This window comes from Chelonoidis abingdonii, chromosome 1 (genome assembly GCF_003597395.2).
Source record: "Chelonoidis abingdonii isolate Lonesome George chromosome 1, CheloAbing_2.0, whole genome shotgun sequence".
Lineage (NCBI taxonomy): Eukaryota > Metazoa > Chordata > Testudines > Testudinidae > Chelonoidis > Chelonoidis abingdonii.
This window is the reverse complement of record NC_133769.1, coordinates 30,529,856-30,539,898: the sequence shown is the minus strand read 5'-3', so window position 1 is coordinate 30,539,898 and position 10,043 is coordinate 30,529,856.

Here is a 10,043-nt window from a genome sequence, read left to right as displayed (position 1 = left end):
TTCTTGGCCCTCTGTCTCCTCGCCTCTTCCGTTCCTCCCCCCGCTGGCTGATCCTCTTTTGTTCCCTGTTCCGGCTCCCTCTCACCCCTTCCTTTTTTATTTTTTTTTTTTTTTTTCTTCGGTTTCCGCTTCTGTGCCAGACCGCGGCGGCCGTGCCCGTGGTCCCCCCGTTTTTCCCCCTCCTTGCCGTGCTGCTGTGGGTGGTTACCTGTCCGCGGTGCCCTCCGACTGGTCTGGGCTCCCTCTGGCGCCCGGTCCGCCCCCGCGCCTGCCTGCGGGACCGGCGCCGCCTGCCCCCTTGCCCTCCGCCTAGTTTTCTCCCTTCTCCGCTGTTGCCTGCGTCTTTCCCCTCGGGGTTCGGCGGCCGTTTCTGGCCTCCTTGTTCCTTTCCCCGGCGTCGCTTGGGGGGCGGCGGGTGTGTTGCCCCTGGGCGCCGGGGCCACGTCCTTTTCTGGCCCCTGGGCTGCGGGGCTCTTGTCTCCCGCCCTTCCTCTCCCCCCATCCCGCCTTTGGCTGCCCCGCTTCACCTGCCAGCGCTCACTCCGCCGGTTGGCCCGTTGGCCACCTCCCTGTCCTCACCCTCGCTCCTCTCCCGCCCGCTGCTGCCCACGCTCTGCCTTCCTCCTCCCTCTCCCGGGTTCCTCCCCCTCTCACTCCTCGCTTGCCGTCGGGCCCACCTGGCTTCGCTGCCTGCTGCTTGCCTGGCTGCTGCCTCGCCACTTTACCCCCTCCGCTGTTCACCCTGTGCCGTTCAGCCCCCTGGTTCGGCCGCCGTTTCTCTGGCACTCCTGTTCCTCTTCCCCACTGTGTTGTTGGGTGGCGAGGGTGGTTTGACCCTGGCGGGGCACGTCCTTTTCTCCCCCTGCTGCGGGGCCTCCTACTCCCACCCTCCATTCACAACACTCACGCCACCCTTTTCCCAGTTCCACCATCTCTCCCACTTCCCTCCGCCAACGGCTCATGGGTTGTGCTGTCCACACACACTGCTACAATCCCCTCTTTGGAAAATGTTACTGACCACACCAGGACAGCTGAGTTTAAAAATTCTTGGCCCTCTGTCTCCTCGCCTCTTCCGTTCCTCCCCCCGCTGGCTGATCCTCTTTTGTTCCCTGTTCCGGCTCCCTCTCACCCCTTCCTTTTTTATTTTTTTTTTTTTTTTTCTTCGGTTTCCGCTTCTGTGCCAGACCGCGGCGGCCGTGCCCGTGGTCCCCCCGTTTTTCCCCCTCCTTGCCGTGCTGCTGTGGGTGGTTACCTGTCCGCGGTGCCCTCCGACTGGTCTGGGCTCCCTCTGGCGCCCGGTCCGCCCCCGCGCCTGCCTGCGGGACCGGCGCCGCCTGCCCCCTTGCCCTCCGCCTAGTTTTCTCCCTTCTCCGCTGTTGCCTGCGTCTTTCCCCTCGGGGTTCGGCGGCCGTTTCTGGCCTCCTTGTTCCTTTCCCCGGCGTCGCTTGGGGGGCGGCGGGTGTGTTGCCCCTGGGCGCCGGGGCCACGTCCTTTTCTGGCCCCTGGGCTGCGGGGCTCTTGTCTCCCGCCCTTCCTCTCCCCCCATCCCGCCTTTGGCTGCCCCGCTTCACCTGCCAGCGCTCACTCCGCCGGTTGGCCCGTTGGCCACCTCCCTGTCCTCACCCTCGCTCCTCTCCCGCCCGCTGCTGCCCACGCTCTGCCTTCCTCCTCCCTCTCCCGGGTTCCTCCCCCTCTCACTCCTCGCTTGCCGTCGGGCCCACCTGGCTTCGCTGCCTGCTGCTTGCCTGGCTGCTGCCTCGCCACTTTACCCCCTCCGCTGTTCACCCTGTGCCGTTCAGCCCCCTGGTTCGGCCGCCGTTTCTCTGGCACTCCTGTTCCTCTTCCCCACTGTGTTGTTGGGTGGCGAGGGTGGTTTGACCCTGGCGGGGCACGTCCTTTTCTCCCCCTGCTGCGGGGCCTCCTACTCCCACCCTCCATTCACAACACTCACGCCACCCTTTTCCCAGTTCCACCATCTCTCCCACTTCCCTCCGCCAACGGCTCATGGGTTGTGCTGTCCACACACACTGCTACAATCCCCTCTTTGGAAAATGTTACTGACCACACCAGGACAGCTGAGTTTAAAAAAGGAGGGGGAGGGAGGGAGGGAGGACAGTGAGTTTTCCACTTCCACCTGCTTTTATTAGCTCTGGATTTAAGCTGTGCAGCCAAATGCTTGTATTTGTTGTGTATATTAGTACTGGAGACAAGATCCCCTCATCCCAGGGGCAGAAAAGGACTGCCCCTGCCATGGTCAAACACACCCTCCCCCCAAGCTACTGTGAAATTAACAAGGATGCCAGAAACTGCTCCTAACCCCGAGGCTGAACTACTCAGGCAACAGCTGAGTTTAAACTATTCTTATGCAGGGGGCAGGCTTCTCCTTCCCTCAGGCAGTCTCTTTTTCTTACCTGTCCTCCATATTGGCCCATACCAGCTTACTTTCACCTCTGACAAGGAACCACCCACAGCAGCACTGCAATTATTTGTAAAACTGTGGTTACACTTTCACGGCCCTCCTCTTTCTTTCACAGATCTTAAACCTAAAAAAAAAAAAAAAAAAAAGTAAGTTTTTATATTTAGCCTTAACAGTGTAAACAAAATTAGTATCATCCAGCTGTGTTTAGTGAACTGAATAGGGCTAGTATACATAGTTCCAATATTTTACAGCATACTGTTGAAATGGGGTTATGTCTGCATATTAACACCTATTTCAGGACTTATCCTGGGTTTTGTTCTAGCCACACCTACTATCTTCAGAGGGCCAGCCTAAATGAAATCCAAGGAAGGCATCTGACACCTACTTAGATTATTCTCTTTATGATCTTTATTTGAACTATTGAAGGTACCACAACACACCAGCAAGTAGCAGTTAAACTATGTATGTAACTGGACACCACACACACACAGTTGCAAGAAATACATTAATGTAAATCTGTAGCAGTGAGCTCATAGCAGCTGCCCAGAATTCACTGCTAAAACTCTCTTCTCTTGCTTTAATTGTCTGAAGTATGGCATTTTTAAAATTCACTCCAGATTTCTTGCTGTTGGAGTCAACTCAGCGAACTATGAGCTAGGTGTTGCAACACTAAGCACCAAGGTGCCTAACTTTTAGGTGCCTAGCCCAGGGGTCGGCAACCTTTCAGCAGTGGTGTGCCGAGTCTTCATTTATTCACTCTAATTTAAGGTTTCGCGTGCCGGTAATACATTTTAACATTTTTAGAAGGTCTCTTTGTAAAGTCTATAATATATAACTAAACTATTGTTGTATATAAAGTAAATAAGGTTTTTAAAATGTTTAAGCAGCTTCATTTAAAATTAAATTAAAATCCGGAGCTCTCCGGATCAGTGGCCAGGACCTGGGCAGTGTGAGTGCCACTGAAAATCAGCTCACGTGCCGCCTTCAGCATGCGTGCCGTGGGTTGCCTACCCCTGGCCTAGACAATCAAAGGAACAGCACTACAATCCACAAAGCCTGAGTTAGGCAAGTAGGTTCCTATACAACAAATAGGGAGAGAGAGGTGCCGTAGACAGCAAACCACTAAGTGAGCATGCTAGGTGGGGAGCCACCTAAGCTAGCTAATGGGGTATGTCAACAAGAGTCATGATTGCAAAAGCCCCACCCTTCTCACAAAGAGGGGCCTTTAAGTCTGGGCTGCAGGGAAGTTCTTATCTCTGCTCATGCTTCACAAACCAGGAAAGAGGCATTGAGTCACCTGAAGTCACATGCAGTGCTTAGATGGGAGATAGGTGCCTGGGCACCTGCAGTGAGGCAGCACGGGGCATGTGCCAATGCAAAAACTTAGGCACTGAGTGAGTTTAGGCACCCACAGGGTTAGGTGGCAGCCAAGCAGGAGTTTTGTGGGTTGCAGTGGTATCTAAGTCCTGTTTTTAGATGCCTAAGTACCTTCAGAGATCTCACCCTAAAGCTCTCACTTTTGGCCTGAGCCCTGCTCTGCCTTGCCCCTTGTGTAAGCATTACACAATAGGTATAAAAAACTGACAAGTCAAGGTGGTAGCATTATCAAAGCACTGTTCACAGATGTGACTGACAAGGTGTCAGCTACTGAAGAAACAGGCACTTTGGACTTAGACACAAGTAACACTAATGAAGTACTTGAAGTTACACTAGTGTAGCTGACAAGAGAAGCAGGCCCTAATTCTTTCCTTTCAAAAAGGTCTGAACACCTAACATTGGCTGGTTTTGGTCATGTAAAGAAAAATGAGCCTTTTTCAGAGCTTCAGCCCAAACAGAATCAGCTTTAGTGCTCATCTCACTATAACCAATAGCTATAACATGCCATGAATGAAACAATTAGAAGCAGCAGAGCTTCACATCATGACCCTCCTACCTCCACCCACTCAAGCAACCAAGCAGTGTTATTTCAACCCTTTTCCTTTCCATCCAAGTAGAACATGTTCACTGGAAATAAACAGAGCATAAAGCTCCATCCTAAAACTGTTCAACATTATCCAAGTTGGCACAAGTCCATTTAAATCACACAGCTTTATGCTTTAGTGTCATGTTTCCCTACTTCTCCATTCTGACTCCTTCTGACTTTACTCCCAGGTTTGGCATCAACAATAGAAACATCATGTACCTTTACCTTTTATATGACTTCCCAGTTCCAGGCTTGTTGCTATTTCTCCGTTCATCCTTTGATTATCTATTTCATTCTATTGTTTCCTTTGGTTGGTCTGCCACTTCTTGGCTGTGACCACACACAACATGTTTTATTGCCATTTACATGGTTCACTTGAGGAAGCAGAGTTGCAGCTTATTTCTTCAAAGAGGGGCCTCCTGGAAACTAAAATATTGAGCTGCCTCTGAAGTCAGCATTGCTCGGACACAACGTAACGTTCTGCTCTTTTTTTCTTCATTTAATGATAAGCTACAAAGCAAATCTAGTGGCTTTTTACCTTCTTGGAGGGCTGTCAGATCTTTATAAAGGAAATTCCTTTTCAAAGCGTCTAAATGTCTGTGCATCACTCATGTCTGGTAGGCAGCCCTCTGGTTCATTTACAACTCCACTTTCAACCTTAATTGATTGTACCCTTTAACAGATGACACTCACATAAAGACCAATGCAATGTACAGCAGTGAAAGAGCAAAAGCAGTTTTTCATTTTCAAGCCATAAATTGCTGCACTTTTCTGGTTTTGGGTGGGGGAGAGAGAAGAGGAGTCAGGCAGATTATCTATGTGTATCAAATACTGTGACAGGCATCTCAAGTCATGAGACCACTAAAAAACACATAAGGGTTATATTTGTGTCTGCAAGGACTTGTCTACATGGGAAAGCTAGTGCTCAACAAGCAACAGTGTGAATTCACAGCACACTAGCTACTCCACACAAACTTCCTGTGTGGAAACTCTTACTGAGCACCAGAAGTGCCCTCGGAGGTATTAGAAGGCATTAACCTAACACACACAAAAAGGATATGTCAACACTGCAATTAAAAACCCACAGCTAGCCCATGCCAGCTGGCTTGGGCTAAGAGGCTGTTTGACTGCCGTGTAGACATTCAGGCGCAAGATGGCGCATGGGCTTTAGGACCCTGCAAGCAGGGCCGCCCAGAGGATTCAGGGAGCCTGGGGCAAAGCAATTTTGGGGTCCCCTTCCATAAAAAAAAGTTGCAGTACTATAGAATACTATATTCTCATGCTCCGCTTGCCCCCACCCCTCCTCCAGGCAGCCCTGGGAAAAATAAAAATTTAAAAACCTTCCACATCTCAGCACAAACCCAGTTTTGAGAAAACTTCTTTTCAAGTCACCTTTACAAAGTATTACTGGTTCTCAGCATCAACTAGTGCTAAAAGGCACTAAAGCTCATTAAAAGGGTTGGACAAATATTTCCCGTCAAAACTTTTTTTGGATAGAAAACTAGGGGTTTTTTAAAAGCAGAAAAAAATCACAGACAATGTCTGCTTTCCTTCAAAATTTGTTGTGGTTTTTTTAATTGAAAAGCTGAAATTAATTAGTCTGCCAAAACCTGAACGTGGGTTGGGGTTTCAGAAGTGTGTGGCCAAATATTTGCTGCTTGTTGTGTTTGATTGTTTAAACAAACAATAAAAAAATTCTGCTTAAGAAAAAAATCCGAATCTTTTGAACCACTTCAGCTTGTGACCAAATGCCTGAGCCCATCCAGTCAGAGATTTTTCCAGCTTTCTGATATCTGCTGGCTTCCTTGACTCATATCTGTCTCCATAACTTTGGGTTCACTTATGTTACAACATAAGAATGGCTGTACTAGGTCAGACCAAAGTATCCAGTCCAGTATCCTGTCCACTGACAGTGGCCAATGACAAGTGCCCCAGAGGGAGTGAACCTAACAGGTAATGATCAAGTGATCTCTCTCCTGCCGTTCATCTCCACCCTCTGACAAACAGAGGCTAGGGACACCATTCCTTACCCTCCTGGCTTATAGCCATTAATGGACTTAACCTCCATGAATTTATCTGTTTCCTACAGACTGGCTCCATGGGGTCCCTCACAAACTGGAGACGGTTACTGTGGGCTTGTCTTTAGTATAGCTTATGTACATACTCCACAAACTGAGCATTTGAGCTTGTTCCAGAATCTGGGATGAGCCTATATTGGAAAACTGAAATGCTCAAAATAGCACATGCATGTGAATGGACACAGGGTGCTAAAATTAAATTAACCCAGGCGTTTCAAACTGGGGGTCAGGACCCCTCAGGTGGTCACAAGGTTATTGCTAGGGATTGTGAGCTGTCAGCCTCCACCTCAAACCCCGCTTTGCCTCCAGCATTTATAATAGTGTTAAATATATTTAAAAAGTGTTTAATTTATAAGGGGGGAGGGTCGCACTCAGAGGTTTGCTATGTGGAAGTGGTCACCAGTACAAAAGTTTGAGAACCACTGAATTAACCCCTCTGGAGCCTCGGGGAATGCAGGGAAGGGGGTTCTCCCTTGGTAGGGTTGCGTAGGAGCTAGGTGGTATATGATATTGCTCTTCTCATATGATCCCCCCCCCATGGCTCTATCATTGTTAATCTAAAGTGGCTAATTTTAAATGAAGGACTCTCCCCTGACATGAATCTACCTGTGGCACTGAAATTAAATGTAGACTATAATTTGACATTTGAGAAGTAAAAAGGGATGGTAGCCCTAATGGAAAAGATAACAGCTTGGCTCTTTGTGTTAAATAGCTGTCTGCAAGCCTCAAACTGCTGAATGTGCTTTAGGATAGGAAAGGCTGTGCCACCCCAAACAGCCTGGCCCTGCCCCCTATCCGACCCCCATCCACTTCCTGCCCCCATCAGAATCCCTGACCCATCCTGCTCCTTGTCCTCTCACCACCACTCCCAACCACCACCTCAGGGCCCCACCCCCTGACTGTCCAGACCCGTAGCCACCCCCCTGCTGAGTCCTGACAGACCCCTGGAATGCCCACGATCCAACTCCCCGTTCCCTGTCCCCTGACCACCCCCAGCAGCGCTGTCCAGGGCCGCTCCTGGGTTACCGCTGCCTCTTCCCCCTCTCGGAGCCTCAACACGCCACGTCCAGGAGCTGCCCTGGCCCCTGGTCAGCGCTGCAGTGGAGTGGTTCTGGTGGGACCAGAGCTTGCAGCCCCGCCCCCTTACCATGCTGCTCTGACTCAGTGGGAAGAGCTCTGGTCCTGCTGCTGCAGTGCTGTCCAGGGCTGCTCCTGATGCAGCAAGCTGAGGCACCGGGGGATGGGGGAAGGTGGAGGTGGGGCCGGAGGCCCCTGCAGGACCCAGGGCAAGCTGCCCCATTTGCCCCCACCTCCCCCCGGGCAGCCCTGCCTGCAAGGTGGGAGGGTCCCAGAGCTCAGACTGAGCCTAAGCCCGAATGTCTATACCACACTTCAACAGCCCCTTAGCCCAAGCACCACGGGACAGGTACAGGTATTTATTTGTAGTGTAGAGATAGTCAAAGATACTTCTAAGGCTCAGAAAGTGTCCACGCAGGGAGCTTGTGTGGAGTAGCTAGTGCACTGTGAATTCACATGGTTACTTACTGCATACTAATTTTCCAGTGTAGACAAGGCCTAGGACAACATAATTCTCTCTTTAAAACATTTTATTTAAGCCTCATTTATTAAGAATAGGACCTGGATCATAGTGCTGGAAGTTCCAGAAGACTGGAAGGAAGCTAATGTTGTACTAATATTTTAAAAGGGTGAACAGGACAACACTGTCAATTATATACCTGTCAGCATGACATTGATCCCAGACAAAATAATAGAGCACCTGATACAGGACTCTATTAATAAAGAATAAAAGGAGTGTAACATAATTAATACTAATCAACATAGATTAATGGAAAATAAATCCTGTCAAACTAAACTTGATATCTTGTTTTAATGAGATTACAAATGTATCTGATAACAGTAATAGTGTTGATGTAATATACTTACACTTCTATGTAAGGCAACTGATATGGTAAGACATTTTGATTAAAAATAGAATACCACCAAATTAACATGGTACACAAACCGTTTTACTGAGGTCTCAAAATGTAATTGTTAAGTGGGGAATCATCATCAAGCAGGTGTGTTTTAGTGGGGGTCCTCAGAGATTGGTTCTTGGCCCTACCCTATTTAATATGTTTATCAGTGATCTGGAAAAAAAAACATTAAATCAACACTGATAAAGTTTGCTAATGACTCAAAGGTTGCAGAAGTGGTAAACAAGGAAGAGGATAGGTCACTGATATAGAGCAATATGGATCACTTGGTAAGCTTACAGTGCTGTGGACAAAAGAGCTAATGCATTCCTTGAACGGATAAACCAGGGAATCTTGAGCAGGAATAGGGATGTTATATTACCTTTGTGTCTTGCACTGGTGTGACCACTACTGAAGTCTGTGTCCAATCTGGTGTCATCATCTGAAGAAGGATGTTGATAAATTTGAAGTGATTCAGATTAGAGCCACAAGAATGACTAAAGGACTAGAAAGCATGCCTTATAGTGACAGACTCCAGGAACAAACATCTATCTAGCTTAAAGAGAAAGTTAAGGGGTGACTTGATCATAGTCTAGCTTTACGTATAAATGAGGAACAAAAATTTTATACTAGAAGGCCCAGTAGTCTAACAAGATCCAATGGCTGGAAGTTGAAGCTAGAAAAATTCAGACTGGAAATAAAGCACACATTTTTAAACAGCGAGTTTATTACCCATTGGAACAATTTGCCAAGAGTTGAGATGAATTCTCCATCATTGGCAATTTTTGAATCAAGACTGGATGTTTTTCTAAGAGACCTGCTCTAGTTCAAATAGGAAATCATTCAGGGAAGTTCTATGGCCTGTGTTATGCAGGTGGTCAGACCAGATGGTCTCAATGATTCCTTCTGGCTTTAGAATCTATGAACATATAGCCTGTTCCCTATCCTCATCTTAAATCTAGATAGGAGTTTTCCTTTCCCACACGGAGCACACTTCGCCACAAGTCTTATCGCTCCCCTCCGTACTCTTGTGCCCTCCAAAATGGGCTCTCTGATAACAGCATTTAAAGGCAGCATGAGCAAGAAATGGGTAAGTGTATGCATACATGGAGTCACTAGAATTGATTAAAAAAGTGAGTTTATTATTAGTTTGGTGAGTGCATTGCTTTGGGACTTACCCAGCTTTAAGATGAAGACTAGTTTCAAAATACTTCTGAATTGTTAATTCTGTGATAGAGTGCAGATATAAACAGATAGGTAGAAACAGCGCCATCAACAGGCTCTAAAACACATATAGAAACATTTAAATAAACTACTAAAATCACACTTCCCCCACTTAAGTTATGGAGTTGTGGTTCTATTCTGTAGAGTGACTACGTAAAAATATAAACTTTTTACTCAAACCGTCCTACTGCCTCACTGCCTTTGCATATTCAGTCATTGCTGCTGTCCTGATCAAAATAAGATGTGTGTTACCAATCATTCCCACTAGCACTGCCGGGTTAACATAGATAGGAGAGAGTCAACTGCATTCCATTACAGCTCATATCAAATAAATCGTTTACTAAGCCCCCACAGCTGAAAATGTTGATGTTTATGCCTGAAGAGAC